General features: G+C 42.4%; 1 protein-coding gene across 2 annotated transcripts in view; it reads right to left on the reverse strand.

Annotated features, from left to right (window-relative positions):
- The window catches only part of DOCK2 (dedicator of cytokinesis 2), a 409,352-nt gene that overhangs the window by 266,871 nt on the left and 121,633 nt on the right, over window positions 1-20,848 (reverse strand). The gene's annotated exons all lie outside the window — the stretch shown is intronic.

Here is a 20,848-nt window from a genome sequence, read left to right on the forward strand (position 1 = left end):
CAGATGAGAAGATAGGAACTCTAAGCAGCTTGCTCAGGGTAGGGTCAGTTAGCTAGTGTGACTCCAACAGAGGCAAGATTTCACGGTAGACTCCAATGCCAGCACTGTTCCAACTTCACTCACAGGCTCATGAGTACAAACAATTATTCCCGACTTCGAGATTCTGCAAACTGAAGGCAGCCACCCTTTGAATTTGTTAGCTCCCTTAAGCTAGCCTTAAGTAGGAATTCCAAGACCCTGGCTGGTTGGTTTGTTTAATGGTTGGTTCTTTTGTATGTTTTAGTGAAGGTTACAGTACCAGGGGAATACAACAAACAACAAATCGCAGTCCTAGAATCATAGATTTAAATAATAGTGAACATTCATCAACTCGGTGGTTTAGTCATCAGTTCAGCCACTCACTTCTTTCACTTTTTAAAATTCAACCAACCATTTATTCAACTCCAATTGGTTAAATAACCTGAGCTTACCCATCTCACAGCAGCTGGCTAGCAGATAGCAATCATGACCTTCAAACCTCTCACTCCCTGTTTCCCAGAAGACAGTGAGAGCGTGGGGTGAGATGCCTAATCTCCATCAGGTCATGTCTCCTGCAGCTCATAGCACAATGTCTGTCACACGGTAGGATCCTAGGAAGTGTTAGATGAGTCAACGAGTCTGTGCTGATTTCAGAGAGAGAGAGCCCTGTCTGCCTACACCGAGGGCAACTCTCAGAATCAGAAACCTATCTGGTGTTGGGTTATTTCACTATTCATTATCCTGTGCTGTCCTTGAAGAAATCAGATGGCAGTAGCTAGGGGCTGGAAGAAGGGTGTTCAGGAGGAGAACTGCACGTGCGTTTCTTCACCTTCACCACTTTCCCTGAGCAGCTGTTCTTGTAACATCTTTCCATCCTTGGCTTCATCTGATCCCAAAGGCAGTTATGGAGAAGTGGGCAGAACTCTGGATTGAGGGTCCAGAGACCTAGGTCTGAATCCCCGACTTACTACTGCTAGGATGCGTGATGTCAAATACGTCACTTTACCTCTCTTCCTCCAAAAATAGGGATTAAAATGCCCATAAGAGGATCCAAATAAAACATACAAATTCAGTTGTAGTTATAGGCGTACCTCAGAGATATTGCAGGTTCGGCTTCAGACCACCACAATAAAGTGAAATACCACAATAAAACCAGTCACATAAATTGTTTTGGTTTCCCCGTGCATATAAAAGTTATGTTTACACTATATTGTAGTCTATTAAGTGTGCAGTAGTATTATGTCTAAAAAAAATACATACCTTCGTTTTTAAATGCTTTACTGGTAAAAAAAATAAAATAAAATAAATGCTTACCATCATCTGACAACACAAGGTTGCCATAAACCTCCAATTTGTAAAAAAAAAAAAAAAAAAAAATGTGGTATCTGTGAAGTGCAATAAAATTGGATGTGCCTGTATTAAGTGTAATGAGGCATAGGGATCTGATGCTACACCTAAGAAGTTTTTGAGTCCAAAGCAGAGCACATCGAAACTCCAGTAGTTGACACGTACACTTGACAAAACACCTTGGTCCAGGCGTACTGGAATAAAATGGACTAGAAGCTGTTATCTGCATCATTCAAACCAAGCGTCCTTTGTCTGCAATACCAAACTCCAGAGAATTGAGTTCCGAGAGGAGGGAATAAACTGAAATGATTGGGGTATACGCCTCAGATTTTCATGCTCCCTTTTGTATGTGGAGAGACTAAAAGAAGGCTCAGGCAAGCGTTCTCTGAACTTCCTTGTACATTTCTGCTTGCAACTTAGAATAATAATGCCACTTACTGGCAATCCTCAAGCTGCACACGAACAACCCTGTATCGCTGGCATCACAAAACTTACACATACCAAAAAGAACAAAAACCAACAGCAATGTTTTGGATCAATATGAGCAGCCGGCATTCCATTTCTGAGACAAGCACACACTAAAAGCCTCTCGTTTGCACTTTAAGGCCAACAGAGGGGCCCTTCATTTCAGAGAATTAAATGAGAAAATTCTCCTGGATTCAAGCATTAGCAAAATGGAAGGGCTGTGTAATTGTTTCCAATCATCATCTGATTCTCTCCTTCCCTCACCTTCCCCATAACAGCTCCAGAGGACAGGAAACTGGGGTCCCTCTCACAGCCCCACACATTTAAAATCTAGTGTTGTTTATTACAAAGGGAGAACAGACAAGTGTAACAGCTTTCAAACAAGCTGAAGAATTGGAAGCAAACTCCAAAGAGGAAGGAAAAACCATTGCTATGCGCCCCCTCCCCCTGATCCTGCCCAAATAAAAATGAAAATGGGAAAAAATTCTCCTTCTGGCCTGTTTTTCTTTTCTAGAAGCACTCAGCTAAGAAGGCAGAGAAGAGAGACAGCCTTCAGGGGGCAGGGGGTTTTGCCTGCTTCATTTCTCCATTCATGCGACAGAACCGACACGAGCCCTCCCCTGGAAGGCCCAAAGCAAAAGAGTGACTTGAGAAATGAATCACCCACTTAGGCCCAAAATTTAAATGAGAGGATCAAAGAGAGCCTGTTTCGATTCTGAAGCCAATGAAGAGGAAATCGGGAAAGTGTGAGAAGGGAGAAAGTAAAGAGAATACATGTCGGTCAACAACATGTAATGAGCTTTCTGTACAGAGGGAGGACAACATATGGTCCTTACCCTTGGGGCAGTCCAAGTGTAATAAAGAAAAGAACCAGTCAACCGACGGGAACAGTATAAAAACATACGATGAAACACATTGTGTTTCCACTATGTTCAGTCCCTGCCAATGAATCTCAGATTGCACTCCTATGAAAATGACATTAGTATTTTATTTTAGGCATGACTTGTTGATATATTTATTTTTAGTTATATGTATTCCTTCCTATGCTACCTTAGTCCAAAAAGATGCAAAAAGGAGATGACACGCCAAAGTAAAAGGTAACATAAGGGCTTCAATTACCCACAAAATGTAGCTCCTCACTTGTGTGATAAACTGTCCAGACAATGAAGGAGATCATCCAAGTTCTAGAGTGTATGGATCACTGAAGTAGAAGAGAACCAATTCCTCAAGAGAAACACAGCTTTTTCTGGCACTATTCTTTAAGAGATTTTTTGTATTTTGAGTTTCAATGTTAATGTTCTAGATTAAGTTCAGTAGTGATTAGCTGCTTTTGACATCAAGTTGTGGAATTTTAGCTCTAAAAAGAACCTGAGAAAAGCTAATGGTTTTCATTCATTTGACTGCGTTATGTGCTCACATAAAACATGAAAACAATAAATGGAGGACGACTCATGACGTGTACTTGTCCTTACATGGCATCTTCATTTATTTTTCATCTGGACAAATATTTATGGAGTGCCTAGCAAATGCCAAGCACTGGGGTGTATAGGACCAGGACATAAGTGGTAAAGACTGAGAGAAGTGACCAGACTCAAGGCATATGTGGGAAACAGTCAAAGGCCTTAGTGATTTATTGAAAGTGAAAAATAAGGCACAAGAAGATTTGAAGGCTAACTCCAAATGACCAGCAGAAAAATAATGGAAGAAGAGAAAGTTTTCATGAACAGAATGAATACAATTTTGGAAGTGTTGAGTTTGAGTACCTGTAAGACATTCAGATGAAGATGTCAAAGGGACAAAGGTCTGAGAATGATTTCATATAAATGTGCAAGCATGAATTCAACTATATGGAAGATACATGGTACATGACCTCCTTCCATAAAGAATTTATAATAAGCAATCACAGTGCATTTAGCAGAGAGCAGTTTATTAAAGTTTATCTGGTAATGATCATGAAGACCACAATGAAATGAAAAGAAAGGAAAAGGAGGGGAAAGAAGATACAGAAGCAAGGAAGAGGAGAAGGAAAAGCAGCTGGGGTCTGAACAGGGACTGACTGGGGATATATGAACACAGGAAGTTGGGACAAGGGAGCTTAGAGGGGCTTGGTAACATGAGAGGTTTTCGCTTGAAACCTTTAGCTCATCACAAAGACAAGGTTTAGGCGGAGTCCAAAGAGGGGTAAGCAGCCCAAACTGCCCAGGTGATCTAACCAGTATGTTTGTCAATACTGTCACTTTACCAAGTAAGGCTAATTGAATAGGAACTGGAAAGCAGGGTTTGCAGGGCACAACAGCCAACGACTATTTCTAGAGTATCTACAATGCACCTGGCTGTTGAAACTGGGATGGAAATGTAGCTAAAACCTGGTCCTTTCCCTCAAGGGCTCTCCTGCTAGAGCATCATGCACAGCCTACTGGCCCAAGATAAGGCAAAGGGATAAACTGGACTGTGAGGAGGAGGAATGGAAAGAACTATCAGACATTAAGGAGGCTCCATTCTCATTCTTCTGACACAATAAGTACCAGGCCCCTCGATAAGGCGGAGTACAGGATGGATGCTAAGAGCAGGAATCTCAGTTACTGTCTGTGTGACCCTGGACAAGTCACTTAATCTCTAAATCTCTGTGTCTTTGTCAGTAAAGTGGAGATAATAAGAGCACCTCCCTTCACAAGACTGTGAGAATGAAATAAGAATATGTGAAGCACTTAGAGCAGCAAACCTGGCCCATGGTAAGCGCCATGAAAATGGAAGCTATTATTATCATATTTTTTTAAATATCCATATGTAATTTTCTGGGTAATGGAAATATGCTATATCTTGACATGGTGGTGGTTACACGGGTGTCTACAAATGTCAAAAAAAAATCACTGAGCTGTACACTTCAGATTTGTACATTTCACTGCATGTAAGTTATACCAAAATTTAAAATATACATTGCTATCAGGTAGGTATTATTATTTTCCCTGTTTGACAGGCGTGCACAGTGAGGCTTGAGGAAGTTAAGCAAATTGCCTGAGATCCTGCACCAGGTCTCACTCTCAGGCATTCAGACTCCAGAGCCTGAGCTCTCAAAGACTGGGCTTGGGTTCCTGCGTTGGCCGAGCGTTGGTCCTCTATAGGGCTCAAGGAGCAGTTACCCAAAGATGCTGTCCCCAGCTCTACATGGAGAATCTCCTGCATGAAGAGAGAGCAGCTCTTCCTTCCTCTCTCCCATTCTTTACCTCGCCTTCCACGCTCTTCTCATCTCAGCTCAGTTCCATTGCCTTATTAACTATTAAAACAAAAATGCCTGCCAAATCACAACCTGGCTGGTGATGAAGTGCACACATGCCAGCAGGGGGACACCCAGCAGAAGACTGGCAGTGATTAAGGACTTGAAGGGAATACACCCGAGCTCTCTAAATTCCTCTGGAGCATGAGATGTCCCACTAGGAACTGACGGGCACCCATTCTAAGTCTGCATGCAGCTCTTGCCAAAACAAAGCATCAGGCAGGGAAGAGTGAGTGATCATAATTTATGAGGTGCTGTAGAAATTAATTTTGTATGTCTCCTCCATTAGCAGTGTGTCTGGACTAACTTTAATATGCAAGTTATCATGTTAATCTTTGATACTAGAAAAGAATGTGCCGTCATTAACCTTCCTAGCCCTGAATTTAGCAATGCAGTCTTTTTTTTTTTTACTTTATTTTTGGCTGTGTTGGGTCTTCGTTGCTGCGCGCGGGCTTTCTCTAGTTGCGGTGAGCGGGGGCTATTCCTTGTTGAGGTGCACGGGCCCCTCATGGCAGCGGCTTCTCTTGTTGCGGAGCACAGGCTCCAGGTGCACAGGCCTCAGTAGTTGTGGCTCGTGGGCTCTAGAGCACAGGCTCAGTAGTTGTGGCACACGGATTCAGCCGCTCCGTGGCATATGGGATCCTCCTGGACCAGGGCTCAAACCCGCGTCCCCTGCAATAGCAGGCGTATTCTCAACCACTGCGCCACCAGGGAAGCCGTACAATGCAGTCTTTTTATTAGCCCTAATAGAAGCAGCATTCTTTCTTGGCATCTCAGTACCCTACCTACCTGTATGCAGCTCTACCAGGCACTTTGTAAAATCTCTGCTGATTCAGAAGCCCGTTTCTCAAACATTTGACTCTAACTGCCCATAAGTCACCAGAAGTTGACTCTGCCTTCCTTTTTTCTTTTTTCTTCAGATTCCTCTCAATGAGAATAAATTCTCTGCCGAAGGAGCATTTCACAAAAAGCACATAATGGCCAGTTCTTAGAAGGAGAGGCCCACAGTATGAGGGGACATGAATGAGTTCTGTGTGATATTTATGAAGGCTAGCTCATGCCAGCCTAGCAGTGATTGGTCTTCAGAACCCCAGCATCTCTGGGTAACTAAATTATAGAAGCAGGAACTTTTGCTTCAGGGAACAGGGAAAAAAAATTAGGCAATATTGGAAGATTAGCTGTTAAAGACAATAGGAAAATCACCCAAATAGTGTAATCTAGTACATCTTTTTCTCCATGTATTCAATTCATATAGGCATATACCTATTTATAGGTAAAAGAAAGTTACCTATGCCCCCATCTGATGAATAACTTTAATATTCTTATTCCATTCATCCCATACATTCTAACCTTTAAAATGTGATAACAGTGGGAAAATCTTTGATAAATTGCATTTTGCCACTTTTTCTTTCATTCACACCCTCTCACTGAACAGCAAGGTAATCAGAAATTAGAGAACTTTTTAGATGGGGAAAACAAGGTAAGAATGAGGTCTAAAATAGAATTTTAAAATAGAGCCTAAGTAAGTCCCTGAAAAATAAAACCAGTTTCTGTTCTCAACAAATGCAATAGCATGCAGTTTATAATTTAAAATACACACAAAAATACATACATACTGAAACAAAATTGACTACTGACCCAACTTCTTGGATTGTAGGAAAGTTACCAATAATGAGACCTTCAATATATCTCTGGTATATGGGCAGTTTTTATGTTCTCCATTTTGATTTAATAATTGTTTTTCTGGCTGCTACATAAAAAAGACATGACATGAATAAGAAGGAAACTGGGATTCAGCCACATCTCTCCTCAAAAGGCTTAGGGCATTCTAAAGGGCAGAATCAAATATTTTCCAAGCTTTAGTTAACCATTTCACATTTTGACAACGTGAAACCTACCCTGTACTCCTCAAAATTTACAGCCTACACTATGGTTTACTTAATATTTTTTCATAAAGGAGATTCATTCTAATCTGCTTACATTCATTTTAAAAGAAAATTTTGCTATTTCAAATGGAAAACCACTGTCGCTTCCCATAGATGGAAGGTAAGGTAACAATCAATACCAGGAAAACAAAACACTTACATTAAATTCTAAGAGGCACTTAAAGCCGAGGTCTGTTCCTTTTGCGCTATCAAAGGAGATTAGCAGAGAAAGATTATAGACAAAATAGCAGAGGTATACAATCCTTGACATAATGAGAAAGATTGAAAAGGACTTGAGAGAGAACGAATGATCTGCTTCTGTGATATAGTACTTTAACTGTGCATAGCTAAAATTATCCTTCATGCCAAGGAAAAGAATTTTGCATGTGGTGGTACATATCACACTTTGAGAAACACAAGTAAAAAGAAAGAAACCAAAATCAGGATCTCTGGCTTCCCATCTCTGCAACTAACCCATGGTGTGATCTTGAGCAGGTCATGTCCACTCTTTGGACCAGTTTCCTCAACTGTAAAATGAGGAGGTTGCGGATTAGGCAATCTCTCCAAGGAGCCGCTCAACTCTATGTGTCTGTGTTTTGTGAAACCTTTAAACGTGTTCTAGAATATTTCTTCATCATCTAAAATATGTGGTTGTTAACTGCATTTATCCTATTATCTGAAACGCTTACCAGAAAGAAATAGCAAAGATTTGAAAAGATCAGCTACTTTGGGGCAAAAGAGCCTTTTGAAGCTGTTGCGTTGAAACAAAAATTGATACAATCGACTGCAGTGCAAGCACAACAGAAGCTGACTCTCCAGGATATATACCCGTGCACCCCTCAGCTTTAGAAGCCAGTGGGCAAAGCACTGCCTTTAAATTGGCCTTACCAACCATCACGTAATCATTTGCCTAGGTCAAGTGGTAGTGTCTGCCAAGTGAGTAAAAAAGGGCGCTGATTCAAAATACCGGCTTTACTAATGGCAGGCTGAGAGGGGAAGAAACAGATCAGTAGTCAAAAACCAGCTAAGTAACTGTAAGCTTGCTCACTAGCAAGATCTGGTGTAGTTAAGCAAGTTTTTCTCCATCTGTAAAAGAATGACTGTAACCTACTTTATAAGGTTTCCATAAGAAATTATACAAAGTTTAACTATTATCATAATTATGGCAGTACATATGTTTATCCCCTTTCTCAGTTTTTCTCCTGTCTTTATATTCTGGAAAAATCAATTTAAGCAACATTTTATTTTTAATGCTGTACTTTGGCTCCAACTCTGAGAAGATAATAGTGAAAATGAATATAATAATTATAAATAATAATTTATGAAAATAATAATTATACTTACATTAAGTTTAAGCTACCATTTAGAGAACATTATCTACCATCCAGGAACTGCACTAAGCATTATTTCATTTAATATTCACATCAATCCAATTATTATTCCCATTTTACAGATAAAGAAACCAAGAACCAAAGAAGGGAAGTGACTTTTCCGAAGTCACTGATGGATACAACTCAGAGATTATGAAATTTCACAGTGTCTCTCCAGATCTCAACAAGTGTGAGTGAGGAGATCATCCAGGAAGTCTTTTTTATACATCTGGGGTCAAAGTCGAATCATAAAAAAAAAAATCAGAGATTACCAAAATCTAGTTTAATAAATTAAGAAAGGTTGAATATTCACAATTCTGAAGGTCTCTTGTGTTTCTTATGGTTTTTTAAAATAAATTTTTAGAGGTAATAAACAATAAGAAAGACTTGAACATCATCTAGCTCTCTCCTCTGAAATCCCCTGGCACTTGGCTTATGCCTCTACTGTAGAAAATTCATCCTGCATTTTAACAAGGAGTGCCTCATTTTGCAAATGAAGGCATGCTCCTTGAGGACATCACCATATTTTTGCCAACTTTGTATTTTCTAAATGGCTAGTCAATGCTTTGTTTATAGCAGAGAATCATAAACATTTGTTGAATTGGAAAAACTGTTTGAAACATTATGTCTCTTCGTTAAAGAGGTGGTCCCATCTATCCTGTATGGAATTTGAGATGTCAGAGAGACAAAGATACGGGGATTGAGGTGAAAGCAAAGACATGGACTAAAGATTAAGGTTGGCGGGGCTTCCCTGGTGGCGCAGTGGTTGAGAATCTGCCTGCCAATGCAGGGGACACGGGTTCGAGCCCTGGTCTGGGAAGATCCCACATACCGTGGAGCAACTAGCCCCGTGAGCCATAATTACTGAGCCTGCGTGTCTGGAGCCCGTGCTCCGCAACAAGAGAGGCCGCGATAGTGAGAGGCCCGCGCACCGCGATGAGGAGAGGCCTCCACTTGCCGCAACTGGAGAAAGCCTCGCACAGAAATGAAGAGCCAACACAGCCATAAATAAATAAATAAATTTAAAAAAAAAGAAAAAAAAAAAGATTAAGGTTGGCGGTTGTAAGCATCAAGATGGCACTGAGCCCTAGGGTGGATGAACTCCCCTAGGCAAGAGCGGGCAGAGCAAAACCAGAATACAGCTTAGAACTGGAGCCCCAAGAGTGGTTGCTGAATGAACTGAATTTGCTCCAAGGCAATACTCCTCCTCTCTCTGGGACCCTCATTCCTGACCCTCAGGCATGGAAAGAAGCACGTGTAGCACTGCAGCCCTGTAACATGCACTCTGAGGATGTCCCCATTTCCCAAGACTAACCAGGAGAAACAAACGGTGGAGGGCTCCCCAGCGTTCTCCCCTAGGTTGGCAAGAGAGGGAGAAGGGGGTAGCTGACCAGAGTTAGGCATGGGAAGTAAAATGGTGCAAGAAGCCTGGCCACAAGGAAGGGGCCTGGAGGCCAGAGTTGCCCCCTCCCATGGGACAGGAGTAAGAATACCATCTCTCCTGCTCCACTCCACAAACCCCAGGGTCTGTCTCTTGATGTGTATGGCCCAGATTTCCTGGTGAACAAGGAAGAGGGAACAACACATCTCACTCTCAGAGAATGATTTTATCTTTTTCCTGTTGAACCACGTACAAACCATTTTGCTGTTTGCAGACTGATCCCACCAACTATGGAGATTCACAACTCGCTGTAGGCCTCTGAAACAGCACAGATTTTCCTGAGAGGTAACCGGGACCTGCTTTCTCAACACAGGCCTCAAGCAAACAGCAGAGCACTGCAGTGAACCTCTTGCTACCGGTACTGTAATTGTTTTAAACCTGCAGCTGTAACCGGAGGGGAGCCCAGAACCCCCATAAACCAAACCAAAGCAAACAAAGCACCTCACTACACACTTAGGTTCTGGCCACTCAGGGACACTGGCAGGGGCAAACCTGATGAAAAGCAATTTTTCAGACCCACAGAAATATTTGCATGGAGAGAAAAACCCAGTAGAGCAAGTGGGGCTCTGCTGTCCTAACTGCTGGCCCCTCTCCAAAGGCTCAGAAGACTGGTGGAGTCTCAGGTCCCTCCCGCCAAGAAGCACAGAGCCAGTTCGGACAAACCTCTCAATGACGTGCCATGGATTCACAATGGCCTGTGTGGACAATGTACCGCCCAGGATACATCTGAACACAAGGAGTCCTTCCATATCTTTCATGTTAAACTGACACCACTGCCCTCAAAACCCCAGAATAACTAAGTGCTTTTCAAGCAGTGTTAAGGTTGAAATTGCTGCCTCTTTTTCTATGCTGTTCTAGCAATACAGACTCACCGACTATCAGAGACGGACAGGATCTTAGACATTCAACTCTCTAATGACACTCATGAGAAATGGAGCCCAGAGAGGTTAAGTGGTTTGTCCAAGGTCATGTAGCTTGTTAGTAGCTTTCCTGGACTAGAGTTTAAATCTTCCCACTCTTAGTACAGTGTTTCCTCCAATAGATTATGTTACCTTCCTCAGTTAAGGTTCCTTCATCCTTTAAACACATTGAGCACCTACTCAGAGCCAATTCTTTGGAATACAGAGAAAACACTCTTTACCTGAACTCAAGAAGGTTGTGCTGTGCAAATGCAAGGAAAATCTCAGAGAAGCATCAGGAAGAGGAGAGCCTCTCAGATGCAGAATGTGTGGATTCTCACTGCATTTGTTTGACTTATGATAAGCCATATGCGAACTGGGAAGAACCCCCTACGTGGCCAGAAGCTGCCAGCATAAGATGCCCAAAGGTACTCTACTGGGTGCCAAATTCTTTTATCTCATCATCATGGGAGGAGGAGTTCATGACCTCCCCATCTGTTTGGGGGAGCCAGCAATGATTCACTAGAGGAAGGTGTGTTAGAATTACACAACACACATTTAAAAACAGAAAACAGGGCTTCCCTGGTGGCGCAGTGGTTGGGAGTCTGCCTGCCGATGCAGGGGACACGGGTTCGTGCCCCGGTCCGGGAAGATCCCACATGCCGCGGAGCGGCTAAGCCCGTGAGCCATGGCCACTGGGCCTGCGCGTCCGGAGCCTGTGCTCCGCAACGGGAGAGGCCACAACAGTGAGAAGCCCGCGTACCGAAAAAAAACAAAACAAAACTACACTTTTATTACTTGGGGGGAGTGGGGGGATAGTAGTGCTTAAAATTTAAAAACCTAATCAGAGCTGACTCTGTCCCACCTGGGTAACAAAACCAGTTGCAACCAGAGTAGAGTGGTAACTGTCAGGACAAAATGGGCTCAAGCTGGGTGGGGAAGAGGCAAAAAAATAAATAAATAATGCTCACCTTGGCACGGTGTGCCCACATCTTAGATGAACCAGAAAGAAAATTCACTGTAGCTCTCTCTGGGAGGGAAAATGACATAGGATGACCTCCTATAGCCCACACTCTCTCTGTGGGGCATATAGTCCATCACCACCCCTACCTTACATCCTGGAACTCCAGGGGATGGGCAGAGGAGAGCCTCGCTGAAAATCAGTTAACGCCCAAAGCAGGCTTAAAAAGAGGGCAGGGGGCAAGGTGGAGTTTCTTCAGGATGGTGCTGAGGCAGTGGATTTGAAGAAGGGACTGCATGGGGGAGATGTGGGGATGGGGTGGGAGGCAGAGACAGAGAGACTGAGACACAGACAGGGAGGTGGTTAGACCTGCACAGCTGGGAGCTAGTGGGCAGTGGAGTGGGCAGAGGGCAGCCCGAACCACCACCTAATCATTCTGTGGTTCCTCCAGAGGTAGCCTTGGGAAGTGATCCCCAGGCCCAGCGCACAGGGTTTTGCTGCAGCACGGCGATACTTGAGTGCCAGCAAAGACAACGTGCCGCGACCATAGGCATGGGCAATGAAAATGAACTAATTCCCTTGCTACTTCCCTAAGGTGCTGACATGTGTCCCTGAACCAGAAAGAAAAGGGACCCAACCACACTAGAGTCGCACTTCCAATGACACAACTGATGTGTGGGCAACTAACTGACCTGAAGGAACCACTTAACGTTTCGGGGCCTTTTCCCCCATCCTCTGAAAAATAGATTGTGGGAAGGGCAGGTCAATTTGTGTGTGTGTGTGTGTGTTGTGTGTGTGTGTTCACTGCATTTTTAACATTTTAAAATAGACTTTATTTTTTAGAGCAGTTTGAATTCACAGCAAAATTGAACAGAAGGTACGAGTCTCCCACACATGCCCAGCCTCCTCCACGGTCAGCATCCCTCATCAGAGCCAGATCAATTTTCCAGACACTCCTTTACACCTAGAATTTTTTGCGTTAAGTCAAATTGTCTTGGATAGAGAGAGAGGGTGGGGGGAAGGGGGGGAAGGGGGCGAGAGAGAGAAAGAAAGGGAAAGAGGGAGGGAGAGCTGGAGGTAGAGGGGTGGGGAGTACAAGAGCAGCTTTCACTGCTCTTGGGGAAGGAGAAGGAGAGAGTAGCTAGCCTGGTAGATGCAGGGGGAAGGTGGCCAGCTTGCTGTACGTGTCAGGGTGACCCCTCTTCAGAGGTTCTCTGAATTGCTGCTTTGGACCATCTCTGGGCAGCGGGTTGTTAACGTCCGTTCCAGCTCAGACGTTCGATTAACCCAGTGGTGCCAAGTTCTTTAATGCACACATGCATACACAATCCTTCGGGTAACTCACAAAATGACCCACTTGCCATGAAGAGCAAGTGTTTAACAGTCTCATTTATGTTAAATAGAGCTGAGGTATCAGGAGCTGCCCCCAAAGTCTGACAAGAGTCTCTTTCTGGACTTTTGTGCCTACAATTTTGGGAGGATTGAGTAAAAGAGACAAGGGTGCGGTGTGAGCACAGCCCCAAGCTTCACCACCATTCCCATTGTTCAAAAGCCTGGAGTGCAGCCAACAAATACGTTTGAGCACAAGTCTACCATCAGTCACTACACTGAATGCTGGGACACGCAGACAATTAAGTATACAATGGATGTTAGGAGCCTGGGGTTGAATCCCAGCTTCCTGTGTAAGTCTCAACTTCAGCACCTTCAAAAAAGGAGATAATAGCACCTATAAGACAGGGTTGACATGAGGCTCCATGAAGAGGATGATATATAGTTCTCAGCACGTGTAGGTCCACAAATCTCCGAATGAAAGGGACCTGATGTAACCCTTGATCCAAGTTTCTCATTTGAGAGACAAAAAAAAATAAAACTCAGAGATTTATTCACTTCTAAGTTGCAATAGAAAACTGCAGAACTGAGAATTCAGGTCTCCTGAGCTCCACTTCCACATTCTGTTCCACTATCAAATGATTACAAATAATAGTAATACTAGTAAGAGTTACCGATGACGATGATACTCCATTTATGAGTCCTCACTAAATGTCAGACCCCACCTGGCCTCTCCCAGGCATTATCCCATGTCATTCTCACAGTAAACCAACGAGGTAAACATCCTAGATTGTTCCCATTTGACAGAAGAGGAATCAGATGCTCCTAGACAGGAAGTGTCGTGGTTAAGGCAGCAAAACCAGGACTTGATCCAAGTCCTTGTTCTGAACAAGTGTCCTGGGCTGTGCGTACTTCAGAAATGAGATGTCTCTCCTCAAATAATTTTACCCTCTTTAGCTAAAGCCATAATTACAGCCTCATTTGCCTTTGGATAATTGGCTTCCCTCTTTGCTCTGGTGTCTGGTTCCTCTTGGGCAGCCGCTCCAGCCTGGAGGGTGTCACACTCAGCACATCCACTGTGGCTGCCCAGGGCTAATGAGGGCTCTCAGTGTGGTTGCATTTAAGTGCCCGGTGTTGCAGGGAAGGTCCATGCACAGGCATACCCCCTACCATCAAGAATGATGGCAGGGCTGTGAAAACATGTCCCTCCCAAATGGGAACATGCCGCTCCAGCTCTTTAAGAGAGGACAACATGATCTGCTTTGCGCTGAGCCTATCGCACAAGGAGATAGAAAAATCCTGTGGGCGAGTGTCTGTGTGTGTGTGTGTGTGTGTGTGTGTGTGTGTGTGCGCGCGCGCGCGCGCGTGTGCGCGCCCCCGCGCGCACGTGAAGAGGAGGAAGAAGGGAGAGTAAGAATTCTCGACAAGCACTAGAAAAGCTGGATGAGATTCATGCCCAACAGTGAAGAAATAAGGAGCACAGAGGACAACCATTTGTCTATTAAGACAATGAATTCCAGTAAGTTTTTCTTGCATAAAATTAAATGAATCCAAATGTCCCTAAATAGGAAAACAGTGAAATCAGTTATAGCCCATCTATACAACAGAGTCCTATGAAGTCCTTAGAAATGGCATGGGAAAATGTTCCTAATGATTCTCAGTGAAAGAAGCAGATTACAAACCTGGCAAAACATTATCCCAGTTATATATAATATATGATACAAAAGAAAGGAAGAATAACAATGTTTACCTCTAAATCATGAGATCACAGGTGCTTTTATTTACTTCCAAATATTCTACAAAAACACAATATTTTTATAATACTAATTTCTATGAACAATAAACATCATTTTTTCCAACAATGGCCCAGCATTCCCAGGAGAATGCCTGATAGAGGTTATGGTGTGGTCTGAGGCCCTCATTAGCAAGGGAGTGTGTCAGGCAAGGATGAACCCTGAGCTCTCCTAAGGCTTGAAAGGCAGTGGTCTTCAGTGAGACAGTGCTCCAGCCCTGACACTACAAGTTCTCCCAAAGAACTGTTTTCTGGAGAGGGCCTACATCATACTCACTACCCCTCAAAGTTCAGCTGACATCCTAGCTCTTCTTGTCCTCAACATTCCAAAAGCACTATTCTCACTGAATTCCAATAGTAGTCATTCTTATGGGATTATTTGTAAATAACTCTATAAATTTATAATACATTTATTAAAACCCTATAAATTATTTAAAACCCTGTAAGTTATAAATTTACACCAGAGGCTGCTGTGCTGGGTCCATATGCAGATTTTATTCAGCCTGAAAATATCATTTAAAACCTAAATCAGCAGGTTTCTCATAAAAAAAAATTTGTGGGACCTCTCTCTCAAAAGAAGAAAAAGAGAGATAAGGTAGCATTGGGCCCACATATTGACATAGATAGTAACAATCACTTAGCATTGATTCACAGCTGTCCTATATACCCAGTGACATGGACTTTGCCCCAGTCCTCACTGCTCCCTATTGCTCCCCACTCTGAGCTGCGTGTGGATTGATCATTTTCACTCTTGTTTCCTTAGTAGTAGAGAAATATTTTTCTGTATACTTATCTCTGTCAAAGGTGGGGAAATGAATGACTGACCAAATGGCACTGTGCTTTAGGGAAAAAATGAAAGGAATCACATTTCTTTGTGAAGTGAAGAAAGTTCTCACACGTTTACTAGGCAAATGGAAAATCTGTTGTAAAAAATACAACTGAAGATGACATTAAGTGTGTTTGTGTGTGTGTATATATGCATATTTGCTTAGGTTATTATATATATTATATACTATATATAAAATATATATTTAATATATTTGCTTAGGTTACTATATAAAATGGCATAATAACTATCACTCTGTACGTTCATTTCTATTACCTTCATGGCCTATGTGGGCTCAAGTTTGAAGATCTTTGGGGTAAGTCTTTTCTCTCCCAACTGTAAGCTCCCTGGGGGGCGCTGAAAATTTTCTGTTCCAGATGCCATATTGCACAGCAGTTTAGAGAGTGGATGTTGAAATCAGACAGACCCCATTTGGAATCCTGGCCCTGCCATGCTACTTGACCTATGACTCTTGGCAAGTTTCCCAACCTCTCTAACCTTCAGTTTCCTCACCTGTAAAAGGGGGTATTAATATCTACACTTTACAGGGATGTCATGATAATGAAATGAGATAATGTGTGAAAAGTCTTAGCATAGTGCCTGCCACAAAACAGTTAAATAAATGGTGACCATGAAATTATTTATTACTGTATTTCTTTCACATTTCCCATAACACAGTGTTGCTACATTTTTAGCTTTTCAATAAATATTATTGAATTAAATCTTCAGCTGGTCTTCAATTCAACTGTATCATGGTCTTAAGGAAACTTTCTCCTATTCTAGGAAGATGTGGAGAAAAAAATCGGCAAAATCCAACTTAAACAGGTCAACATAAAAGTCTCTGAACATTTTAAAACCTGCCTCAGTATAATTCAAACCATCTATAACTGTAACTTCACAATGAAAACAAACAAAAAATTTGGAGTAAACATAGAACCTTTTAAAGATTTATATAAACTCTATCCTTTTGTGTGTTTCCACTTGTCATTCCAAAATTGGAAAAAATCCCATGGAACTTGGTTTGAAAGGTGTGAGAACAGCCTGATTTTGCTCGTTAGTTTTAATGAGGTAAATTGTTTTTAATTGCACAAGAGTTGATTTGGTTTACCACTAAAGAAGTAATCTGGGATTCTCTGCCCCACACTCCGCCCCCAATTAAACTGTATTCTGTAATGTCATTAAAAGCTGCTATTCTAAGTATTTGAGGAGGTTCAAGAGGGATTCTTTTCTTTGATTGTATGCCAACTTTTTTTTTTAACTTCAGCCAAAAAAAAAAAAGAGGACAGTTTAATAAATCTCTCTTGGATTTGTTCTGCAGCTTATTAAATCACTGTCTTCTCTGATTCTGGATCTGAAGGTTTCTTTCTGACATTGAATTCTGAGATCAGTCACATCGAAAAGGAAAGAGATGTAAGGAACAGCCCCTTCTCAGATCTGCAAGTGTAGAAGGGACGTTTTGGAACTGGAGGTAGCTTTGTAACACTGTAGGTGGGAGGGGCAAGCCCCTATCTGAACAAAGATCTTCGATGCCTCCAAATGCTCTGAGGAGAAAAATCTTAGATTCTCAAAACTCAACAGCTCTTTCTGGAAGAAAATAAATTGGCTCCAGTAAGAATATCCTTTTACCTTTCCCAGGGTTCTGAGCCTTACTGTGTGATCTTGAGGGCATCGTGCCACTTCCCTGCATCCGTTTAACCTTCTATAAAATATCCTCATTCCTCACTCCCAGCTCAGGCAGGACATTTAGAAGTGTTGGGGGCAATATATGGGAGAAGGCGTTTTTAGGCACTAAATGGTGTTAGAAAGACTCAGCAGTATTGCCATTGTCACTCAGGGAATGTTTTTATAAATCAAAGATTTTCATGTCGGTAGAGCTCTGGAAAATCTTGCTCAGTCTCATGATTTTATAGTTGTTCTACAGAGCTTAAGTGACTTGCCGAAGATGACACAACTGTGCAGTAAATGAGATAATGTACATCAGTGTTTGTCGCAGTGCCTGGTGTATAATAAGCACTCAGTAAACCTCACCTACAGTTGCTACTGCTGACATTATTGTTGCTATTATTCAGGTCTCCTTACTCTCAGTTCAGTGCTCTTTCTATCAGATACATACAGAAACTACAAGAAGCTTGCCCCATGGGCCCAAGAAATTTCTTGCTATAAGAAAAATGATCATTCCAAGAAACCATCTCATTTTTTTCATAACTGAGAAGGTCCAAAACCTGGAGAAGTGTTATTTCTTGGCACATAGTTCCCAGGATGCTAACATAACACAGGATCCGAATTTGGGGCCTTGCTTGGGAAGGAGAAGCTATCCCTTTCTCCTGACCCTTCTGACCCTTCCACCCACAAGTAACACAGAGAAACTGCACACTGTGGACCAGGGATTGAATCCAGGCTCCAACAACCCTGCCCTCAAGTCCCCAGGGAAGAGCAATGTCCTGGAAATGGAAAATGACACTGACTTGGAGAAAGGAAAGACTGGCCAACACTTGAAACTGGGAACGCTATGTGGCCAAATGGCAAAAAAGACAAAATCAGACTCCTACCTCACACCATACATAAAACATAAGCTCTATAGGTTGATTAAAGACTTGTGTATCAAAAACAAAACTATGAAATTCTTAGTAAAAATATAAATGAAAATCTTTCAGACTTTGGTATTGAGAAAGATTTCTTAAAGATGACACAAAAAGGTTTGACTGTTAAAAGGATGGATAAATCTGTACAAAGAGTAAGAAATGAAAAAAATATATATCTTAAGTAAAATGAAAAGACAAACTGTAAGTGGGAAGAAGATTCTCATAATACATAAAATCAGCAAAACATGAGTATGAAGAATATATAAAATATCCTGCAAGTTCATAAGAGGAATACAACCAACCCCAAAGAAAAATGGACCAAAGTCATGGACAGACATCACAGACATGAAACCCAAGTGACAAGAAACACAAGGAAAGATTTTCAGTGTCACTGGTGATCAAGAAACTGCAGATCAAGAGAGTGATGACGTATGTTACACCCATTTTACTGGCAAATTTTTAAATTGGGACAATATCAAGTGTTGAAGAGAATGCAGAGCCACATAATCTCTCATCCACTATTGCTGGGAGAGTAAATTAGTGCAAGCACCTTTGGAAACGCGTTTAGCAGTATCTCCTAAAGTTAAATATTCAGATCTCCCATGACCAAGCAAATCTACTGGTAGTTATATGCTCCACAGAGACTCTTGAACATGTACAAAGAGAGACATGTACAAGAATATTCTTATCAGCAATGCTTACAATTAAAAAAAAAAATCCGAAACAACCCAAGTGCCTAAAATTGAAAGCATGAGTGAATAAACTATGGCTTATTCACACAATAGAATTTTCTACACTCATCAGAAAAATGTACTCCAACAGTTTGTAATATGAATGAATTTTCGTATAATGTTAAGTGAAAAAAGTAAGTCCCTTCAAATTACTCATAGTTCAATACCCTTCTTTATAAAGCTAAAATAACCAAAACACTAGAGAGATATGTATAGATGCAGTAACACTGCATTAAAGCAGTGGAATGATTAGCAAAAGATTCAAGAATGGGTTACCTTAGGTGGGGAAAGACACACATAGTTACGGGTAGTTGATTGTTCAGTTTCTAGTGTTTGGTTTGGGTGGTGAGTGCAAGGATGTTTAATTTATTATTAAAAATAACTAAATATGTTAATAAATAAAAGCAAGCCCTTGTGTGGACCAGTGATGAGCTACATTAAGAGTCGAGTATTATGACAACCCCTGTTCTCTACAACTGAGGTCCCATCTTCCCTTTTCCTTTGTTTTAAGGGAAACTGGTCACTGAATAATGGTATATTTTACTGCCCAGGTGCACAGACTAGTTTCTGAGAGTGGATATCAGTGAGGCCCTAGGCAGACTAGGCACATAAAGAAATAATATATATCCCTTATCCGTAAGGAGCTCTCTGCAGCAGCATAGATGGTCGCATCAACAGACAGTGAGAGAGAGAAATGCCAAGTATCAGGGTGAGGTCTCTGCTATGTGCTGTGGGATCTGCTCCTCTTTGCTGCACTGCTCTCCTTCCCCCACTCAGGCTCTAGGAGCTCCGCTTGCCAACTAGAGAGGGTCAGTCCGGGGGCCACCTGCATCAGAATCCCCTTGGAGGGCTGATACCATGCACATCCCTGGCCCCTCCCCAGATCTGCAGTGTCAGAATCTTTGGGGTAGGGTCCAGGATTCTGCAATTTTAGCAAACTTCCCAGATGCACCTAAGGTCTGAGAAATCTTCCCCGCAGAGATTCTATGTCTTGCTTTATCCCCTTTGAGAATCCAGGATAATATTTTGAATGTGCTACTGTCTACTGTCACACTTCCCCCCATTGGTCAAGAACCCTGGCAGCCGTTCCATTGTTATAGCCCCAGGGAAGAGAGATGAGGAAGGCTTCCTCAGAAAAGAAGATATTATAGAGCAAAAAGGTAGTGGCCCCGGAAGCAACAAGACATGTGTGCCCCAACATGCCCACCTTGGACTAAAGTCCCAAAGAGAGATATTTTAGATAGGTCGTGGGAAAAGGCAAAAACAGAGTCTCTCTTCCCTTTCCTAATTGGGTCCCTGGGACCTGGTCCCAGACACTATTTTGGAGAGGGAAGGGGAACTATTTTGAAACAGAAAGACTTGTTAAATCTGAAGCCACAAGATGTCATTGACTGAAAATTTTAAGTTGCCACAGTACAAAGTGAGGTGGAGACTCAAAAAGATTAGATTAGATTTAGAACAAACAAAACCAAGAAGCTTCATCGTCTTTGCACGTTGAGTGTGGTGCAGAAATTTGCAAACTGGCACGGCTGTATCTGCACTACCACCCCAGGGCCTGTCCTGCAGCAGGGACTGAGTAAATGCGGAATGCGACTAGGCTGAGATGCCTGAGACATCAGGGAAGACGCACTGCACACTTGACCTTGGGTCAGGGTCTTAAAGGGATGAGTGGGAGTTACTAGTTAGTGTGTCTAGGGGTGGGAGTAGGGAACGGGGCAGTGGGGGGGGGGGTGCAGTAGAAGGTATTCCGGGCAGTATTCACGAAGAAAAGAACTGTGGAAGATCATGTATGGTGCCAGGAGAGACGAGGAGCCAGCCAGGAGTCCAGAGCATGTCCTCGGAGGAAGAGGACTTGTTCCTTTCCTGCCTTGTCTTTCACAGCAGTCTT

Source organism: Orcinus orca, chromosome 3 (genome assembly GCF_937001465.1).
Source record: "Orcinus orca chromosome 3, mOrcOrc1.1, whole genome shotgun sequence".
Taxonomy (NCBI): domain Eukaryota; kingdom Metazoa; phylum Chordata; class Mammalia; order Artiodactyla; family Delphinidae; genus Orcinus; species Orcinus orca.